The following is a 20,890-nucleotide window of genomic DNA, read 5'->3' on the forward strand; positions in this document are numbered from 1 at the left end:
ACACTGGGGGGTGGGCGGGCTCTGCCTCTTGGCCCCTCTGCTCTTCAGCCTCCTCTTCTGCCTCTGATTCTGGACACAGGCTCTTCCTGCCCATGAAACCCTGTTGCTTCTTCAGCTTCTGGTACCTTCTCCTCTCAGTCTACCACCTCTCTTTCCTCTGACCATTCATTGTCATTCCACCAATCTATTGGCTCTGAACCTTCTTAGAATCATAGAATCATAGAATCATAGAGTTGGAAGAGACCACAAGGGCCATCGAGTCCAACCCCCTGCCAACCCCTTGGGGGTTCCCTTGGGGTTTTTCCAGCTGGTGCCTCCCACCCTCCTCTGCATCCAGCCATCCTGCCTGAGGTTGAGTGGGCAGGACAGTGTAGACCGTGTAGACAGACCAGGCATCCCCAACCTGCAGCCTTCCAGATGTTTCGGCCTACAACTCCCATGGTCCCTAGCTAACAGGACCAGTGGTCAGGGATGGTGGAAATTGTAGTCCATACCATCTGGAGGGCCGAAGGTTGGGGGTGCCTGGTGTAGATCTTACTATAGTACAGTGGTACCTCTTGTTGCATAACCTCCAGGTTACAGAAACTTCGGGTTACGGCCGCGGGAAACCCAAAAGTGTATACTTCCAGGTTTCGATGCTCGTGCATGGACAGAGGCTCTCTGCATGCCATGCGTGTGCATAGAAGCAGTGCCTCTAGTTGCGGATTTTTTGGAGCGCACAAGGCACCCTGAAATGAATTAAATCCGTAACCAGAGGTAACTCAGTTGCCATATTTGGGGCCAGGAAGGATTTTTTTCCTGCAGACAAATTGACTGTTCTGCAGGTTTTTGCCCACCTCATATCAAACGTCACAACTTTGGGGATTAAGGCACAGGGTTGTATCCTTAGCTGATCAGGTACCCTGGTAAAGGAATCTAGGAAGGACTGTCTCTGTTCAGGAGCCCACACAGGGGCCATGGGGCCACTGCACTCTTCCCAGTGGCAGCCTTGGTGGGTTTGTAGCACCTGTCAAGGTGGGTTTGTAGCACCAAGTCAAGGGGTCACTCCTAGTCAGGGTTGATCCACACCTACTTATCAACCAACAGTCAGGGTGCATGATACTGGATATATACACAATGCTTGGCCACAGCCTTCTTCCATCTGTAATCAATAAAAGTTGTGGCATATTTCAACTCAACACCAATGTCCTGTGTCTTATTCCATGCTAGGACTCTGCACTGAGCAGCAGGCACCATGCACCTGGGTATGCAATGAAACTAACATTCTCTTTTTATACACTTTACATTGGAAAGAAGAAGTACAACTCAATACATTTTTCAACTCCTGGCAACTGACCAATCAAGTTCAAAAGAATCCATTTATCAACTTTCTGGATAGGTTTACAAGTAGGAAACTCCTGGAAATTCCTTGAAGTCATTGTAACTAAGTTCCCTTTGTCATCATTACTTGCTTTTAATTTGAGCCATTCTACTATAACTTTCTTGCTAGGCAGTATATCATTATTTCAGGCAATTAGTTACAACACCTGGTAAAAGCTGTTCTGTCTTTAAGATTGATTCCTTTCCTAGTTTCCCCCCAGTAAGGTTCAGGTTTTTCTGGCAAACAGCTTGATGACAACTCTATCTCTTCTTTTCATTACACCCCAGGAAAGTATTAATTTGGTTCCTGAGACCTGTGATGGACTGGGTGTGGGTTATCAATGGACACTTACTCTTGTTAAAAAAAGAAATACTCTTGTGGTATGACTGATGGCGTGTGACTAGGGATACAGCCTGTTTGGAATAGAAGTGCATTTCCCTTAAAGAATCAGGTTTGCATTTTTGGTAGGCTTCTGGATCCAGCTTTGCTCCTGGGTGGTCAAGTGATGGTTGTGAGCAAGAGCAAGAAGTGTTCACAAACTTCATCTAGTGGGAAATGGAGCACATCGGATCTTGGTGAGGCTGTATAGTTAAAGCACCATCTTCTTCCACATGATCCACACAGGGCATCAGGGAAGGCCCTACACAACATTTCATCATTAGCAGAGATGTGACTGGGTCAGTACATAAAAGAGGGTCTTCCATCAAGCTGTGGAACTCTCTGCCCTCTAAGATATTTCTGGCCTAATCTGTGATGGCATTTAAATGCCCAGTAAAGTCTGTGTTAAGTTTCTTATGCTCTAGTTTTAAACATGTGTTTTGTCTGCTTTATCTGTTCAGGTAGGAAAGACTGCAGGGCAAGCCACAATTTAATGACCCCTGGGGGCGGGCCCAGCATCCCCATTGGCTGGTTGGGCTTGCTGCTAGGCGAACGCCCATCCAAGGGCTGCTGGCATTAACCAAAAGCTGGCAGCTGGGCAATCCAACCTGCCATTTGTCAGATCACTTGTGGGTCTGGGGCCTGGCCACAACACTACCCACCAATGAGGGTGAGCTGAGTTCAGGTGCTTTAAAAAATTTATATCCTAGGTGTTTTGGTTTTTTTCCATTGTTGTGAGCTGCCTTGGACATCACAGTAATGGGACAAAAAGGCAGAATATAAGTAAGAGAGAGAGAGAGAGAGAGAGAGAGAGAGAGAGAGAGAGAGAGAGAGATGTATTAGGTTAACATCATGCAGGAACATTGCCAAGGCAACAGAGGTGAGGAGGATAATTTGCCATTTGAAATACTTAAATGAAGAATATTATTCCTGTGTGTGTGAAGACCCCCTCCCTCTTTGACTGCAAGAGCAGAAAACATGTGGTCCCAGTTGCTGAAAACCTGCCCAATTGCTTGCATTTCTGTGTACATGAAAACAAGTGAGGAAATGAAGTGGCAATCTCTACCTTGAAAAACTTTAAAAATATACAACCGTTTCCTTGCTAAATAATTACATTAAATACATCTAAACTACATGTTGCTGAGTAGTAATCAATCTGCAGCCTACCCAAAAGAGGCCACAGAAGAAATTGCTTTCAGCCTCTTTGTTTACACAGTTGAGATTAAATTGACAAATGTTACTGTTATTATGAATGATGGCTGGAACTTCCTGTGATTGCTAGATAAAACAAGAAGCCCAGGATTATTGCTGCGATTACCTGGGAAACAGGAAAAACATACTCTAATCAGGCTTGCAGTTTGCACAGTCTGACTGATCTCTCCCCTCTTCTCTCTAATGTTCAAATCCCACTTTTAGAATTTTTAATTGACTGACTTTGTCATTTGAGAGTTATACACTGTAATAAATAATCAGAACATTATGTGAAAATGGTTTGTGGGTGAAATACGATAATTGAGACCACTGTTCCTGTCACAAATAACCAATGGTGATGATTTCCAAGCCATTGATTCTGAGCTACTTTTGCAGAAGTCAACGGGCCATTGAGAACATTAATCATTCAACCTAGACCCACTTTCATTTGTGGAGCCATTTCTTTTTACCCTACATTTGCATGTTGGTGCTGCTGCTGTTGCAACCCACATTAGATCAAATCATGACATGACAGAGGGTCTTAACCAGACATAGGCAACCTTCAGCCCTCCAGATGTTTTGGCCTACAACTCCCATGATCCCTAGCTAACTGGACCAGTGGTCAGGGATGATGGGAATTGTAGTCCAAAATATCTGGAGAGCCAAAGGTTGCCTATCTGTCCCTTGGCACCGGGACATTCCCAGGGGAACTGAAGGAGGTAGTGGTGCGTCCGCTCTTAAAGAAAACATCATTAGATCCCTTAGATCTATCCAATTACCGCCCAGTTTCGAATCTTCCATTCCTGGGTAAGGTGATTGAGAGAGCGGTTGCTGAACAGCTTGGTAGGTTTCTGGATGAAACATTGGCTCTGGATCCATTCCAGTCTGGCTTCCACGCTGGTCATGGGACCGAGACGGCTCTGGTCGCCCTAACAGATGATCTCCGCAGGCAGCTGGATCGAGGCGGGTCGGGGCTGCTGATTCTTCTAGACCTGTCAGCAGCCTTCGACATGGTCGATCACGAACTCCTGGACCACCGCCTTGTCGACGTGGGGATCCAGGGCACAGCCCTTCAATGGCTGCACTCGTTTCTCTCTGGTCGGGGACAGAGGGTGGCGCTTGGGGGGGAACTGTCATCCCGCCACTCCTTGGTGTGTGGAGTGCCCCAGGGTGCGATACTCTCCCCGATGCTTTTTAACATCTTTATGCGCCCCCTTGCCCAGCTTGTCCAGAGTTTTGGGCTGGGCTGCCATCAGTATGCTGATGACACCCAACTCTATCTGTTGATGGATGGCCATCCTGACTCGGCCCCAGACACACTGATCAGATGCTTGGAAGCTGTGGCTGGATGGTTACGTGGGAGCCGGTTGAAGTTAAATCCTTCGAAGACAGAGGTCCTCTGGCTGGGACGGGACGATATGGGATTGAGGGGGCAACTCCCATCTCTTGCGGGGGTGCAATTAGTGCCAGCACCGTCCGTTAAGAGTTTGGGTGTAATCTTCGATACCTCCCTCTCCATGGAGGCACAGATTGCAGCTATAACAAAGGCGGCATTTTTTCATCTCTGCCAAGCTAAGCAGTTGGCTCCTTACCTCTCTTGCCCTGACCTAGCCACTGTGATCCACGCGACGGTCACCTCCAGAGTGGATTATTGTAACTCGCTCTACGTGGGGCTGCCCCTGAGACTGACCCAGAAACTCCAGCGGGTGCAGAATGCCGCAGCGAGACTCCTTACGGGGTCCTCGCTGCGGGATCACATTCATCCGGTGCTATACCAGCTGCACTGGCTCCCGGTGGAGTACAGGATCAGGTTTAAGGTGCTGGTTTTAACCTTCAAAGCCCTATACGGCCTAGGACCCTCGTATCTACGGGATCGCCTCTCCTGGTATGCCCCACAGAGGAACTTACGGTCTTCAAATAAAAACATCTTGAAGGTCCCAGGCCTCAGAGAGGTTAGGCTGGCCTCAACTAGAGCCAGGGCTTTTTCGGCTGTGGCTCCAACCTGGTGGAACGCTCTGTCACAAGAGACAAGGGCCTCCAGGACTTGACATCTTTCCGCAGGGTCTGCAAGACAGAGCTGTTCGACCAGGCCTTTGGTCAGGGCGCAGCCTGACTCCCTCCTTTGGCAATCTTTACAATACTTTAGTTTATGGTTGCCATCAATTTTGATTTTAATTAATTCTTTGATGTTTTTATAATGCTGCACTATTTTAGTGTTGTTAGCCGCCCTGAGCCCGGCTTCGGCTGGGGGGGGCGGGATATAAATAAAATTTATTATTATTATTATTATTATTATTATTATTATTATTATTATTATTATTATTATTACTATGGCTGGTCTTAACCGACCAGCTGAAGACAAATGACATATAAAATAGTTGTGTTGGGTGCAGTGTGCTCTGCAGGGAGAGCACTGTTCAGCACTTAGTTGCACATGATCACATCACAGTAGCACACAGGTGACTCTAGATGATCAATGAATAACTCCCAAAACAGCTAGGAATGACCTTCTGGATTCATAGATGGATTATATAAGAATGGTCTGCTTATTTGCTTTTCTGTGGACATACAATTTGGCTGCCCACTTTTAGAATCTGATGAGGAGGCCACATGGATCTTTCATTTGATCCAGTATGGCAATTGCTATGTTCTTGGCTAATGACTTGCTAAAGGCCGCATAAACATAGGAAGAAGCAATGTTAGGGCTGCCATAGTCATTACCAGGATTTCAAAGGCAGAATTGACGTCCTGGGGAAATTTCTGAAATGTGGCACTTTGTCCTGGATCTTAGGCAAGTCAATTGAAAAATTGCATTTGGGGGCCTTTTTGTAAAAATAAAGCTCAACAACTTTCCAGTTTGTCTAAAAAAAATGGGGGGATTTCCTAAAAAAATAAACTCAACAATTTTTGGAGTCTTCCTAAAAAAACTTCAACTTATGGGGTGCCCTGGTTTTTACTTTTTGAAATATGGCAACCCTACGCAATGTGAAGTTGCAGGCATTCGCATAACATTAGGATGGTGATATGTGCTGATGCAACTATGTCTGCCCTTAGATGACAGTGAGTTTTCTCCCGATTTCAAAACTGCGTCATTTAAGAAACTTTCAAAAATCATTTCTCTGTCTGTTCTTGGCAGATTTCTACATTACAGAGTGAGACTGCACTTTGCAAGGATTTAAATAATGCTGTGGAGAAATATGGCTAGATCAGAAGGGAAGTTATATAGACACCTTTGGGGACCATAAACAGCAATGCCAATACAGATAAAGGCATCACTTAAAAGCTTTTTAAATTGCACTCTATGTACCCGTCTCATCGCATGGGGAATACCAGCTACTTACAATTCCTATCTCCTTCCACTTCCATAATTTATCTAGCTCAAAAAAGCAATAATCAATTATCTAGTACATAGGCATAACCCAGGTCCCCTAAAAGAGCTGTCCCGGCACATTCCAGTGGTATGGAAGTGTATTAATGTAGATAAGAGAGCACAGGTTGTGAGCATTTGATGAGGTTTGTGAACATTTCCTATCATGTTGTAAAATATAATCAACTGATAAAGATGTACCTTACCATGTAAGCCATTGTCAGAGACTGTCAGCAAATGTAAGCCAAATGTTAAGCTCTTCTTTTAAATCTTCTCAGATACTCTTTTGTGCCCATGCATTCACCAGAGTATAATGTTGGCTGAGCAGCTGTGGAAGTTGTAGTCTTTGCATGTCTATTTAAAAAGAGAATTGTTGTCAAGAAAAACAAAAGTGGAAGAGCGATAGCTCAGTGGTAGAGAACATGAGTTTAATGCAAGTAGTCCCAAACTCAACCCCTGGCATTCCCAATTAGGGCTGGAAAAGGCTTGTGTTTGAAACTTTGGAGAGTTGTTGCCAGTCTAAACTATGCTGATCTAGATAGATCAATATGGCAGCTTCCAATCTTCTATTTATGCTGGGATACAGCTTCAGTACCATCTCAATCCATTCTAAGGGTTCAGACACACTTCTGCTACTCCCATGCCTAGAATGTGTGGGTCTGAGCGGTTTTCTTTTTGCGCCACCACTTTCCCCTCAAAGTGGTGCAGAATCGGAGCAAGCACCAGTCCACGGAAAACCCCAATGATGTTTGCTCCGATTCAGTGGTAAAGATTGGGTTTCCACAGGGGAAAGTTGCATGACAAGCAGAAGTCTGAACGAGCCCTCAGTCTTTGTCTGTCTTGTCCTCCTGAAGGGTGAAAGGTATATCTAGTAAAGTAGAGGAGGAGGGAAATTCAGGTTGAGGAACTTATAGCATTTAACTGTAGAGAGCCCTTCAAATGCCACTTCCTCCCCCCTCCGCAAAAAAATAAAAAATAAAAGGGTAGTGAGTCACAGCAGCAGCTACTCTCAGGCTAGGTGACAGGTAAGGCAAGGCTAGACAGACTAGAAGAAGCTGTCCAAGTTTAAGAAGTCCATGATCAGGGCAAGGAGTTTAGAACTTCAGGGAAGCAGTGGAATTATCAATGGGTTGAAACCCTCATGTGCCAATCTTTTAAGGATGGGGCAGGTTGAGATTACTCGTGAGCCTATTGAGTGTGCAAACACCCACAGCAGTGGGGATGATGTGTTTCTTCCCAGTGATAGGAGCACCACCAGGTTTTAGATGACCAGGTTCTGCCCTGCCCTTCTGACTCTGCTACCTCTACCCCAGTGGTTGGCTGGTGCTCAACCTGGGGAGATGGGAGGTTGACAAAGGCAGATCTGGGGGAACACATCTGGTTTGGTAGCACAAAGCTTCAGGGGTGAAGCAGCAAGCGCCACAACTATGACATTGAAGGAAGAGGTGGGGGCACCTGATTTCGGCATTGCATTGGGTGCAACTGAAATTTTAGATACCACTCTGAAGGTAGAAGCCCAGCTTCCTCATCTGGGGCAGCCAGCTATATCCTAGATGGGAGAAGTGTCTGTCTCTTTCTGGGTCATATATTGGTTTTCTTGATCAAATCTATACTGGGGGGGGGGATTATTTACACCTCTTTTTTGGTACAAAGTTTATACCAAGAACAAACTTAGTTGGTCTCTAAGGTGCTACTGGACAATTATATTATTTTATTTAATATATATATATTGACTGTGTCAGACCAGCACAGCTACCTACCTAAATCTGGGTACAAAGAAGTGAACTATACATACCATCAGTGTGGTACAGTATGGGTGTTACTAAATTCATATCTAAAAGCAAGATGTGAACCACATACAAATATTTTACTACCTAGTGAGTCTGGTGGTTGGGAGGCCTGTGGACTTCCCTGTGTTGGCACAAAAATGGCAAGAAATTCATTATACACATCTGTTACTATTAACTGTCAAACCTTCCCAGCAAAAACTGGATTTCTATAAAGCTTTCCAATTTGTTTTCCCTTGCATGACAGAAAGGAATATAAATTGGTTCTCCTTCAGTTTCTATTTTTAGAAGAAATCAAATGGCTCACACGTTCCTCTTAAGCAATGCTGACAGAAAGCTGGAGAGCCTCAACCACAGATATACATTCTCATTATCCTGACCACATCCTGTACAACCGCTTTCTTTTGGGTTACCCTAACTAGTCACTGGGAATGATAACTTGTTGCATCTTGTTGATTTGAACAAGTAAAATAATATGTTAATTCATGGCTTTTCTTATAACATGTGTTTCAGAATTATTGCAATGGTTGCCTAGAAAATGTGCAACATGATAATTAACATGGGTATTAGAATTTTTAATATATATATATTAAACAAACCCTACATTCTTTTCATTAAGCATGTAATCAATATGATATAAGAAATATATGAGGTTTTCCTCATGTTATGTTAGTAGATGAATGGAAGAATGGAAGAAAGGAGTTACTATCCATCAGTAAGGTTAGAAGAGTGGAACAGAGCAGAACACTTCTTCCCCATTTGCCAGGATTAAGCTGCAGCTTCAGCCAATATAGCACAAACAATATTTAATACTTCTGAATATAAACATGACATTCAGAATTATGCTGCCATAGAATGTCTATCAATATTTTCTATGAGGAAACAGAATGGGTCAAAGTCCTCTCTGCTCATCTTCTTCTGACCACTGAAAAAGTTTCATTTATTGTCTTGCCAGAAAGGCAAAACTCCATCTGAGGACTGTGTTTTATCCGCCATGATCGCCTCTTTTCATTTTGTTTGATTCCCCCCCCCCTCTAATATGGCTTAAAATTAACAAGCTACCTTGAATAAAACAGAAATACTAGACACTATGGATGGGGGAGAAATTCACAAACAAAGACTGCTTTTAGCCTTTTAGTTTTAAGTAATTCAGGATGCTTTAAGGCAGACTGGATTTCCCCGGTATCTCCCCCCACTCTTAAAATACCGGTAACAATCACACACAAAATAGTCTTGTAAAACGTAAAAATAACATTTTACTCACTCAGTAAACTTGTTGAAGAATAACAAAAATAGCAGCTTTGTTCATGCAGGCTTAAAATGGTAATTATGTTACAAAGACATTAGTAAGTTTAGCTTAAAATGGTGGTCAGACATGCAGATGTTACATTGACGGCAGAGTGGAAAGAGATGGAAAGAACGGGAGAGGGTGTGCCCAGGCAAGTTGGAGAATATATAGCTATGCCCACTCCCAGCCCCCATCAGGGCATAGTGGGAGTGTCTTTCACAGAGTTCTCTCTAGCAAGTTTAGAGGAAAACTTTGTGATCTTTGACTCCTATCATGTGCCTATCTAGCAAAACATGAATTGTTGGTTTGGTTGCATTTTAAATACCCCATATTCCTAGGCATTGGTTTGGAACGTGATTATTTTTTAAAAAAATCTTTCTTTTTAATCTTCAGTTATTTTAATTAACAGTTGATTTTGAGTGTATTTTAGCAATTGGCTTTTGAGTTTCTTTCATTTGCAACCTTGAGCAAAATAATGATTTAGAAAGGTGGTTCAAAATAAATAAATAAAACACACCACACAGCAACTAGCAAAACAATCCTACGGCAGCGTTATTTTTGGAAATATTCCCTCTATCAGGGAAAAAAGAAAACAATTCACACTGAAGGACTAGTGCATGAATGCCAAAACAAAACAAACCCACTCATTATGAATAAGATTTCCATGCATTTCACACACTTGAGGCTTCCTTATATAAACCACCCTGATAGGTGCTATTCATGAGCGGAATCAATTTTTAAAGCAGAGAGGAATTTATCATATGCAGAAATAACAAAACTTAAAAGGCCAAATTACATTCTGATCACAGGTCCTGAGAACATTGGAGAAAGCTGGAAAATCCTGTTCATTGGCGGATTGTCTATGACAATTTTCAGCTTAAGAATACACAGATACTTCGTTGTGAGGTTTGGCACACAAAGTTACCAGTCCTAATAAAAACTGCCTACTACAAGAAAAGGGATGCGGGTGGCGTTGTGGGTAAAACCTCAGTGCCTAGGACTTGCCAATCGCATGGTCGGCAGTTCGAATCCCCGTGGCGGGGTGAGCTCCTGTCTTTCGGTCCCAGCTCCTGCCCACCTAGCAGTTCGAAAGCACCCCTAAGTGCAAGTAGATAAATAGGTACCACTTTATAGCGGGAAGGTAAATGGTGTTTCCATGTGCTGCGCTGGTGCTGACTCGCCAGAGCAGCTTCGTCACGCTGGCCACGTGACCCGGAAGTGTCTCCGGACAGCGCTGGCCCCCGGTCTCTTAAGTGAGATGGGCGCACAACCCTAGAGTCGGACACGACTGGCCCGTACGGGCAGGGGTACCTTTAGCTTTACTACAAGAAAAATAATAGACTGGACCATTAAAGGTAAAGGTAAAGGGACCCCTGACCATTATGTCCAGTCGTGACCGACTCTGGGGTTGCGACGCTCGTCTCGCTTTATTGGCCGAGGGAGCCAGCGTACAGCTTCCAGGTCATGTGGCCAGCATGACTAAGCCGCTTCTGACGAACCAGAGCAGCACACGGAAACGCCATTTACTATCCCGCCGGAGCGGTACCTATTTATCTACTTGCACTTTGATGTGGTTTCGAACTGCTAGGTTGGCAGGAGCAGGGACCGGGCAACGGGAGCTCACCCCGTTGCGGGGATTCGAACCGCCGACCTTCCAATCGGCAAGTCCTAGGTTCTGTGGTTTAACCCACAGCGCCACCCGTGTCCCATTAGGCATTGCCAAAACTCTATGCCAGATATGATTCAATAACACAAAGTATGTACAAATGTTTTGCTGAGGATATTTTCTTTTTGACTAGTGTACCAAGCTTCTATAGATGTGTTGGGAAAGAGAACAGAAAGGAAGGATGTATCATTTATTTACATAGTAAACTATGGCACCCACTATCCCAATATACGGTGATGGCCATATGGAATGGAATATCCGGCAGGAGGGCTCCCCCTTGAAAATACCAATTATCAATTCAAGTGCCAATCTACATTGGCTTTATAGCCGAAGAGGAGCTGCTGAGAAGGAAATGCACAACAGCATGCTCAGGGGGAGCCCAAGACATGCAAAACAGGTAGAATAAAACTTGATGAATGAGTCTCAGAATACAGTGGTACCTCGGGTTACATACGCTTCAGGTTACATACGCTTCAGGTTACAGACTCCGCTAACCCAGAAATATTACCTCAGGTTAAGAACTTTGCTTCAGGATTAGAACAGAAATCACACAGTAGCGGCAGCAGGAGGCCCCATTAGCTAAAGTGGTGCTTCAGGTTAAGAACAGTTTCAGGTTAAGAACAGGCCTCCAGAACGAATTAAGTTCTTAACCCGAGGTACCACAATGAGAACAGGGGGTGCCCTGTAGCCACAGAATGCAGAGAGAACAGAGTTTCTATTGGTTGATGGGGTAATGGAAAACTGAGATGAAGGGGAAATGGAATGGAACAGAGTAGTGTGATAGAATGCATGATTGGATGGATACTGATCAGGAATACTCCACACTGCAACATTTTATTACAGTGCACACTTGTTTTGAGCTGCAGGTCATAGAATTATAGAACTGTAGAGTTGGAAAGGACCCCAAGGGTCATCTCGATCCTCCAACTCCCTTCAATGCAGGAATGTGCAGCTCTCCCATATGGGGATCAAATCTGCAACCCAGGCATTATCAGCACCATGCTCTAAGCAACTGAGCTATCCAGCTGCATGTGAATGGTTGTCTTGTACTAGAATATTATGTACAGTGGCCTCAAAATTCTGTTGTGTGCTCCTATAGCTGGCATTGCTCCAGTGATGAGTTCAACCTAAATAAAGTCCACTGCTTTTTATAGCCATCAAACTGGTAGCTTTTACAAAAATTAAAGTGCTTCTTTGGAAGTGTGTGTGTGTGTGTGTGTGTTTAAAAAAAGCACTATTGCAAGCAATTGGTAAGGAGTGCAGATAAAATTTGCATGCTAAAAAAAGCTTTTAGCAAGGTATCTTGTATGAAGAAAATTAGCCATATTCCCATAGCAATCTCAGATCCCTGATCATAAGATGGAAAGTCACACTCTTCCATGCTAATCTGCAGTCACACAAGGCCTGTATTTGGTTGTTCTCTCCTTATCGGAAAGCCCAAATGCATAACATCAAGTTTATTTGCTTGCACGCAGCATCTGGCTTATGCCCTGAGAACTCCACTTTCTAAACACTTGTCTTAGAAGTAGCATTTCATTGTTAATTAAACTGATTCAACACAACCGTTAGGTATAAACACTTTATAAGCTCTTAGCAGCAAGCGTGTCAAAACAGTGTCTCAGACAATTAACTAAGCCATGCTGGCCCATACACCCTTCACAAAAGACCTCTCTTAATATGATAGTCAAATAGCATTTGAAACCCACATAGGAATCTCAAGTAATGGATCGCTTTATAGCCTAATTAGTCCATTTCAGTTTCACAATATTTTATGGCAATTTCTCTGTTGCCTAAGCAACAGGTTTTCTCATGTCCTGTAGAAACAGGAGAGAGCAAAGCTTTTGTCTCTCTCATATTTCTTTTGTTCAGCATATTATTCATTATTCATTTGAGCAACTACATTGTAGATATTTCATCAGCCTTGAAAAGTGTAATCCCCAATATATATCTGAGAGAGCATGGCCACATTTGTCCATTTCTCTGGCTATGCATTGTTTTAACTGAAGGTTTTATATTTCATGTCAGTGTATCCATTTTTTCTATATAAAATTAAAATCACCCTTAAGAAAAGTAAAAGATATCATAGTATTTTATGTATTATAGTATTTTAATATTCTTTTGGAAGCCGCCCAGAGTGGCTGGGGAAGCCCAGCCAGATGGGCGGGGTATAAATAATAAATTATTATTATTATTATTATTATTATTATTATTATTATTATTATTATTATTATTATTATTTTATTATTATTATTAAATGTAAATAGAAGAAGGGAACAACATAGAATGTTAATCCAGAATCAGAACCAGTGAAAGCGGTGAAGGTCCTGTGTGAGTGCCTTTTGGCAGTTGGATGATGGTTGGCAGCTAACGGATTGAGGTGGAATCCTGACAAGACAGAAGTACTGTTTTGGGGGGACAGGGGGTAGGCTGGTGTGGGGGACTCCCTGGTCCTGAATGGGGTAACTGTGCCTCTGAAGGACCAGGTGTGCAGCCTGGGAGTCATTCTGGACTCACAGCTGTCCATGGAGGCACAGGTCAATTCTGTGTCCAGGGCAGCTGTTTATCAGCTCTATCTGGTACGCAGGCTGAGACCCTACCTGCCCACGGACTGTCTCGCCAGAGTGGTGCATGCTCTAGTTATCTCTCGCTTGGACCACTGCAACGTGTTCTACGTGGAGCTACCTTTGAAGGTGACCCGGAAACTACCACTAATCCAGAATGCGGCAGCTAAACTGATGACTGGGAGAGGCTACCAAGACCACATAACACCGGTCTTCAAAGACCTACATTGGCTCCCAGTATGTTTCCGAGCACAATTCAAAGTGTTGGTGCTGACCTTTAAAGCCCTAAGCGGCCTCGGCCCAGTATACCTGAAGGAACGTCTCCACTCCCATCGTTCAACCTGGACACTGAGGTCCAGCTCCGAGGGCCTTCTGGCGGTTCCCTCACTGTGAGAAGTGAAGTTACAGGGAACCTTGCAGAGGGCCTTTTCGGTAGTGGCACCCGCCCTGTGGAATGCCCTCCCATCAGATGTCAAAGAAATAAACAACTATCTGACATTTAGAAGACATCTGAAGACAGCCCTTTTTAGGGAAGTTTTTAATGACTGATGTTTTAATGTATTTTTAATCTTTTGTTGGAAGGTGCCAAGAGTGGATGGGGAAACCCAACCAGATGGGCGGGGTAGAAATAATTATTATTTGTGAATCCTTTTGATGAAAGCTGACTCTGCCATGTGCTATCTTTTTGCTATGAGAGTGAAAACAAGTTCATCCTAACGGTGAAGGGGGAAGTACAAATGTGTGCAAGGGGCCTTAGGGGATGGCTGCAAATCCCATGAATACTCATTGGGAGTCAGTGCAGTATAGTGATTAGAATGTTGGACTAGGACTGGGGAGACCAGAGTTCAAATCCCCACTCAGCTATGAAGCTCAGGGGCTGACCTTGGATCTCCTAACCTAACCTACCAACAGGATTGTTGTGAGAATAAAACGGGGAGGCGGAGAACCCTTGGGGGGTATGTATGTTATAATAAATAAATGAATGTAACAGAGCACCCATGGTGTGGAAAAAAAAGAAATGTAGTTTTAGGAAGAGGGAATTTGAATCAGAGGAGTGGTGCGGGATACTTAACCTTCACCCTGCTCATGGCTTCATTTTCAAACTGAATCCTATGAAGTTGGGATGGGGAAGAAAAACATACAATTCTGGCAATATCTATTTCAATCTCATCTTCATTAACTGTTTGAAACAGTTTGGGGAGGACTCTTGTGCTCAGGTTCTCTTTGTGAGCTTTCCATCACTGTGAGAACGGGATACTGGGCTTGATGGGCTTTTGGGTTGATCCTTCATATGCTGTGATGAAGGATTGAGTTCTCTGGAAGTCTAACATTTTGAAAACAGAACCTACATTTGGAGCCCAATCAATCTCACACTTTTCCCGTCCATTTTTAAAGGCTTAAATTGGTTGTCCTTAGAATGCATGATGGGTAGCAGAACTTGCCTCATTAAATAGTGAGTACCTTAGTATTAAGAAGCATTTATCACGCGATAAAGTTAAGAACGCGTTCACTTTTCATGTCAATACAACACACACATTGAAGTCCTACCTGCAGCCATGTGGTTCAATTAAATACGCAGAGTGTTAAAAAACTGTCTGAAGGAAACCAAACGACAACATTGTACCAAGCTGATCTCAAAGGCAAATTGGACACCGATGGTACTTTGTGTTAGCTGACCAAGCACTTCACAACAAATCTGTCATTTATTGACTTCTTCTTTATCCTAGATTTATGAACCCCCAACTTTACTTCATGAATCACTTAGAAGAAACTGGCAAAAAACAGAGAAAGAGCATGAGATAATTTTAGTAAAAAGTGATGCATTTTCCTGCCAGCTTTTTCTCTTTCAGTTGGCTGTGCACATTATGCTGCAGGGAGTGTTCTGCTTGCTTACAAGAAATAATCGTCCATCAGTAAAAGATGATTTAAAAATATGTAGTGTTACATTTTGTATTCTGACTGTGTTGTCCTGCAGCTTTCATTTGCTTTTTTGCCTTGAGAAGGCTGATGCAGCCTTCATAATTGGGATGACGTTTTCTTCACTGGTCTGCTTCTTGTTCAGAGAATGAGAGGGGTTTTTATATTAAAAAGGCAAAAGAAATTACAGTCACACCTTTGCAGGAAAAAAATGTTAAGGTGTATAATTTTGATATAGACATCTGATACATTGTCAAAAGAGGGGGGGATGCATCACACAGAAAAAGAGGACATAGCTCTGCATATAGTCTACATAAGCTGATGCATATGTATAGACAGCAATTTATAAATAATGGGTGATGTCCAACTAATTCACACTTAGGGATGGGCAAATACAGTGGTACCTTGGGTTACATATGCTTCAGGTTACATACACTTCAGGTTACAGACTCCGCTAACCCAGAAATATTACCTCGGGTTAAGAACTTTGCTTCAGGATGAGAACAGAAATCGTGCTCCGGCAGTGTGGCGGCAGCAGGAGGCCCCATTAGCTAAAGTGGTGCTTCAGGTTAAGAACAGTTTCAGGTTAAGAACAGACCTCCGGAATGAATTAAGTACTTAACACGAGGTACCACTGTATGTCGATTTCAGTTTCTTCCCATTTCTCATTTTCCCAGTCTTAAATTCAGTTCACATTTTAGTGTGATTTTTCCCTAATGTACATGTTTTCCCACAGCAATTTTCCCCAATGTAACCATTTGTGTACGTTATTTCCACTAATGACATACAATTTATGCATATCTTACTGTAGCATAGGCACATTTGTGCACATTGTTTAGCTGGAGAACGGCACTGCAAAATGTGAAGAAGTGTGAATTTTGAAGCAGGGCTGTGCTTTGATTCACATATTGCTTTGGAAAGTGTGAGTTAGATAGGTTCAAACTTAAAATGAAAACATAATCATACTTTCTCTCCCCTTCCTCTGCCACATGCCCATGCATACCCAGAGCAGACGCACTGAAACCACTGGATCTTCCCTGTCCTCTCTCTTAAACTGAATTTAAGATTGGAAAAATCAGAATAATAATTTGACAGATTTGTCCGCACCTACACCAGACCAGCACTACTTGTCCCCAGCGAATGCAGCAGCTGCAAGATCCAATGAGGCATCACATCAAAGTCCAAGTTTAGCTTTCTTTCTTTGGCTTCGCCTGGAACCAATGATGATACCTCTCCTCCCACCTCAAAACACTCACACATCCCCAGGGCCATTGCAGATTCAATCAGCAGTCAACTGGGGAAAGTGCCATCTGGAAGCACCCAAAGGATGTTCCTCAGCTTACTATCATTTTCCAAGCTCTGGCAGTTTGCTTGGAAGGTAACAGTTAAAAAGAAATAGAAATGCAATGCTCTCATTCACAAAGAGGGTTGTTGTGACGTTCTAAAGCTGGTGTACAAAGCCCCTTGATGGGTTCCAGAATCATTTCAGATAGTCAATGCCATCATCCTAAAAAGGAAACCTAAGAAATTGCAGCTGAGAGAAGCAGCTAATGCAAACTCAAAGGGCAAAGCTCTCTTAGTGTTTGCTTTGTTTTAAGCACCTTTCTGTTGACATACCACTTTCTCCTTAAATGCTTCATGATCTTTTGGTGAACCATCTAGAGCAGTGTTTCCCAACCACTGTTCCGCGGCACACTAGTGTGCCGCGAGATGTTGCCTGGTGTGCCGCGAGATGTTGCCTGGAGGGAGGCGGGCGAGTCGGGCGGCAAGAGGTGGGGCGGCGGCGAGGAGAGGCCGCCCAGCGCGGGGCTCTCGCCATCTGCCTGGCTGGCTGCCTGCGAGCTCGGCGGGCAGCGCCTCCGTCCGCAGCGCCCGCCTCGCGGCTCTCATTCCCTGCCCCTGCCAAAGCTCACCCAGCCAAGCCGCGCTCTCCTTCCTGCCTCGCTTTGCTGCCTCCCCCCCCCACCCCCAAAGCTTGGAGGTTCCCCGGCAAGGGGGAGGGAAAAAAATTGAAACTTACACTTTCGTGCGTCCCTCCCGGCGTGACGCTGCGCACTGACGTCACGAGGCTGTAATGGTGGTGTGCCTCGAGATTTTTTTCATCAAACAAGTGTGCCTTTGCCCAAAAAAGGTTGGGAAACACTGATCTAGAGGACGTATTGTTTTGGATTCTGTCCCTCATAATCCTTTGAAGGATTAATAAATAATCTCTCTCCTAGTGTTGGAAGCACTGACCTGATGGAAAGAAGGGGGTAAAATTGATTCAGTTTACAGTTTAACGCAAAGCTACCTAGCATTTGAAATTTGCACTTCCGTGAATTTTGTAATGCAGTTCTCCAGTCAAATAATGTGTACCATTATTTGTATATATTTAGTGGAAAGTGTACACAACACTGAATTATCACCACCACCATCATCATTAGAATTTATATATTGTCCTATACCTGCAGGTCCCAGGATAAATGTATTGATGAAAATAACATTAAAAGTGCATTATTAAGGACAATTACTTGAAAAAATGTGTCAGTGAGAAGAAATGTGCACTACAACACTGGTTTCAAAACTGTTCAGAACTCAAGACTGGAGAAATTGAGGAATTAAAAAGGTAGTCCTGCCCTCTCCAAGCTCTTTTTAAACTTAAAAAAAAACTCAGAGGGGGGAGTTCTGATTATGGATCATCAGCTATATTGTGTAGTTTATTCCTTTGACCCTATATTTCACAGTGATACCTCAGTCTTCAAGCCACCTCTCTCACTGTAGTGCATTTTACAATTTTCATGAATCCCTTCAAAATAGGCGTGCAGTGGGCAGGGATGGGATTTTGAACCTGAAGCAGAGACTAATGTATTGAATGTGGCAAACAATTTACAAATCTCATATCTAAATCTACAAGGGAGTTATCCCATGGCAGTAGGTCATGTATTTCTCTTATTTATTTACACAAGTATTTCTATACTGCCTATCACAATCTCTCTCAAGGCAGTGTACATGTTAAAAGAATAAAACAGTAGAATCACAGTAATATAGATAAAATGCAGCTCATAACCCAAAGGGAACCATTCAGTAACTGCAGAATTAAACACAGTTACACACACACACACACACACACACAGAGAGAGAGAGAGAGAGAGAGAGAGAGAGGTGCCAGTACTGTGTGCCCTTGAGTACCCCCCAAAAAAGCACTGTCTCTCTGTGTGTGTCTTTCTTGTTGCATTGTTTATAAACAAACAGAATGCTGAACAGACTCATTAACCCAAAGCACTCGCTTCACTAGAACAATAATCTGAAACAAAGTTTAATAAGATTCCACATACTCTTGCTAATGACACGAAACTAGGCAATATATTTTGAAATATCTGCTTGTGAGGAAATTCTCTTTTTTATTTATTATTAAAAAATTTAAACTCTCCTCTTAACCTTTTCCACTCTCCCATTTGCACTCTCAGCTTGCACATTATCCGCAATATTCCTCAAGTTCTCTGGGAAACAAATGGCAGGCTCAGCAGGAAACAAGATAAGATAATCTTCATTCTAGACCAGTAGGAGGCCCAAATACTTACTGCTGTTCATACATTAGATTCACAATTCACTGTCATGGCAGAAGTCTAATCTTTCACTCTTGGGAACATCTCAAATTGTTCCTCTTCAAGGAAAGAGGTGCAACACGTAGGTCATGGAATCAAATGATATACCGCTCGGAAGAATGTTAATGACTAAGGACTTCTCTCTTCATTTTCAAGGTACAGCCACTACTGTGCCTAGATACCACTATGTTATGAGGTATTTTGTGAAGGGAAATCAGGAGGGATTTGTTTGGAAAACAATCACATTTTCGAGTGGTTCATTATCAAATTGTACTCAGTCTAAAATGGGCCAGTTTTATTCCAAGTGTGTATAGTTTTTTAGCACAGTCAGTGGGAGTATCAACAGGAATGCAAAGAGGTGTGAGAACTCTGGGAAAGGCAAACATCTTCTTTCTCTCTGAGTCTCTAACCTAATCAATGCACCCAAGGCATGTTCACTAATTTTGCCACCTCAAAGCCCTAACAGAGGACTCCATGTCTGAAATACTAGGAAACCCCCTGATAAATGTATCAGAGGTACTTAGTCAAGCATCAGCACCCATTAGGTTTCATTGTTAGGAATCCCCACCCAAAAGATGCATGTGCACAGATTCACCAAAGACATCTTAAGCAACTCTGATGATGTGCTGCCAAGGACAAAACGTTTTCCCCTCTGCTTGGGAGGGGAAATATTTGTGCTCCTATTTCCCCCTACTAGTCTCTTCTTCTCTCTAATCTTCAAGCAAGTTAGCTATGCTATATACAGTATAGCCAAGTGTAACCTCTCCTCTTACTCCTTTCTTTCACCCTTTTAGGGTCTCCAAATGATCATTCCAGAGCTATGAAACTCTTCTCCATTTTTCGTTCTCCCCACTGTTTTAACAAAATAATTGCTGCTCCTATCATCATCGTCGTAGTCGTGGTTTCCCCAGCCACTCTTGGCCACTTCCAACCAAATATTAAAAACACAATACAGCATGAAACATTAAAAACGTCCCTAAACAGGGCTGCCTTCAGATGTCTTTTAAAAGATAGTTGCTTATTGCCTTGATATCTGCTGGGAGGGCGTTTCACAGGGCAGGTGCCACTACCGAGAAGGCCCTCTGCCTGAATTCATCATTGCTTTTGGTATTAAACTGCTTGCTTGCTTGCAAATACTTTATTAAAGGCATATAATCAAGACAATATTTGAACTTCAGGAAATTATAGAAGATTTAAAGAGTCATATAAAAATTTTAAAGGGCAAGAGTCAGCTAATGAACCCCTTCTGCTTGTTCAAAGTGTCCCCCCCCCCACCCCATGCTCACGAAATTGGCTTGAAAGGTCAGGAAAACACCCCAGAACAGCAGAGGGGATCATTCTGATGGACAAGCTGATATGCTCGTGCAGATGAAATTTTGCAATAATGTGATGTGGGGTTTGTTTTGTTTAATAATGTGATGATGAATTCCACCCAAAATGCTGACTAGGTCTGTGCACCTGAACTGAATCAAGCTAATTCAGGTAGTTCTGGGCTTCAGCTGTATAAGGTTGAGATAGCCGTGGATCATCACATATTCTGTCATATCGGCCAGGGCGTCCCCCTGCGTCCCCCCAGAAAAAGCAAATAATAATAATAATAATAATAATAATAATAATAATAATAATAATAATATGCCACCCATCTGACTTGGTTGCCCTAGCTATTCTGGGCAGCTCCCAACAAAATATTAAAACCACAATAAAGATGAGGCTAGCATGCATTCCTAGTAGAAATAAGCCCCCTTAATCTCACTGGGACTTCGTTTCTTTTTCTTTTTCTCATATAGATTT

The 20,890-nt window shown here is 43.1% G+C and overlaps 1 long non-coding RNA gene across 1 annotated transcript in view; it reads right to left on the bottom strand.

Moving 5' to 3' along the window:
• Window positions 1-20,890, bottom strand: part of LOC308571530 — a 191,428-nt gene that overhangs the window by 16,168 nt on the left and 154,370 nt on the right. The window contains exons 3-4 of the long non-coding RNA XR_014001508.1: window positions 8,171-8,207; window positions 6,503-6,650 (exon numbers count right to left, since the gene is read on the bottom strand). This is a non-coding gene — a long non-coding RNA (uncharacterized lncRNA). The remainder of the gene's footprint in view (window positions 1-6,502; window positions 6,651-8,170; window positions 8,208-20,890) is intronic.

The sequence above is a fragment of the Podarcis bocagei genome (assembly GCF_964188305.1).
Source record: "Podarcis bocagei genome assembly, chromosome: 1".
NCBI lineage: Eukaryota > Metazoa > Chordata > Lepidosauria > Squamata > Lacertidae > Podarcis > Podarcis bocagei.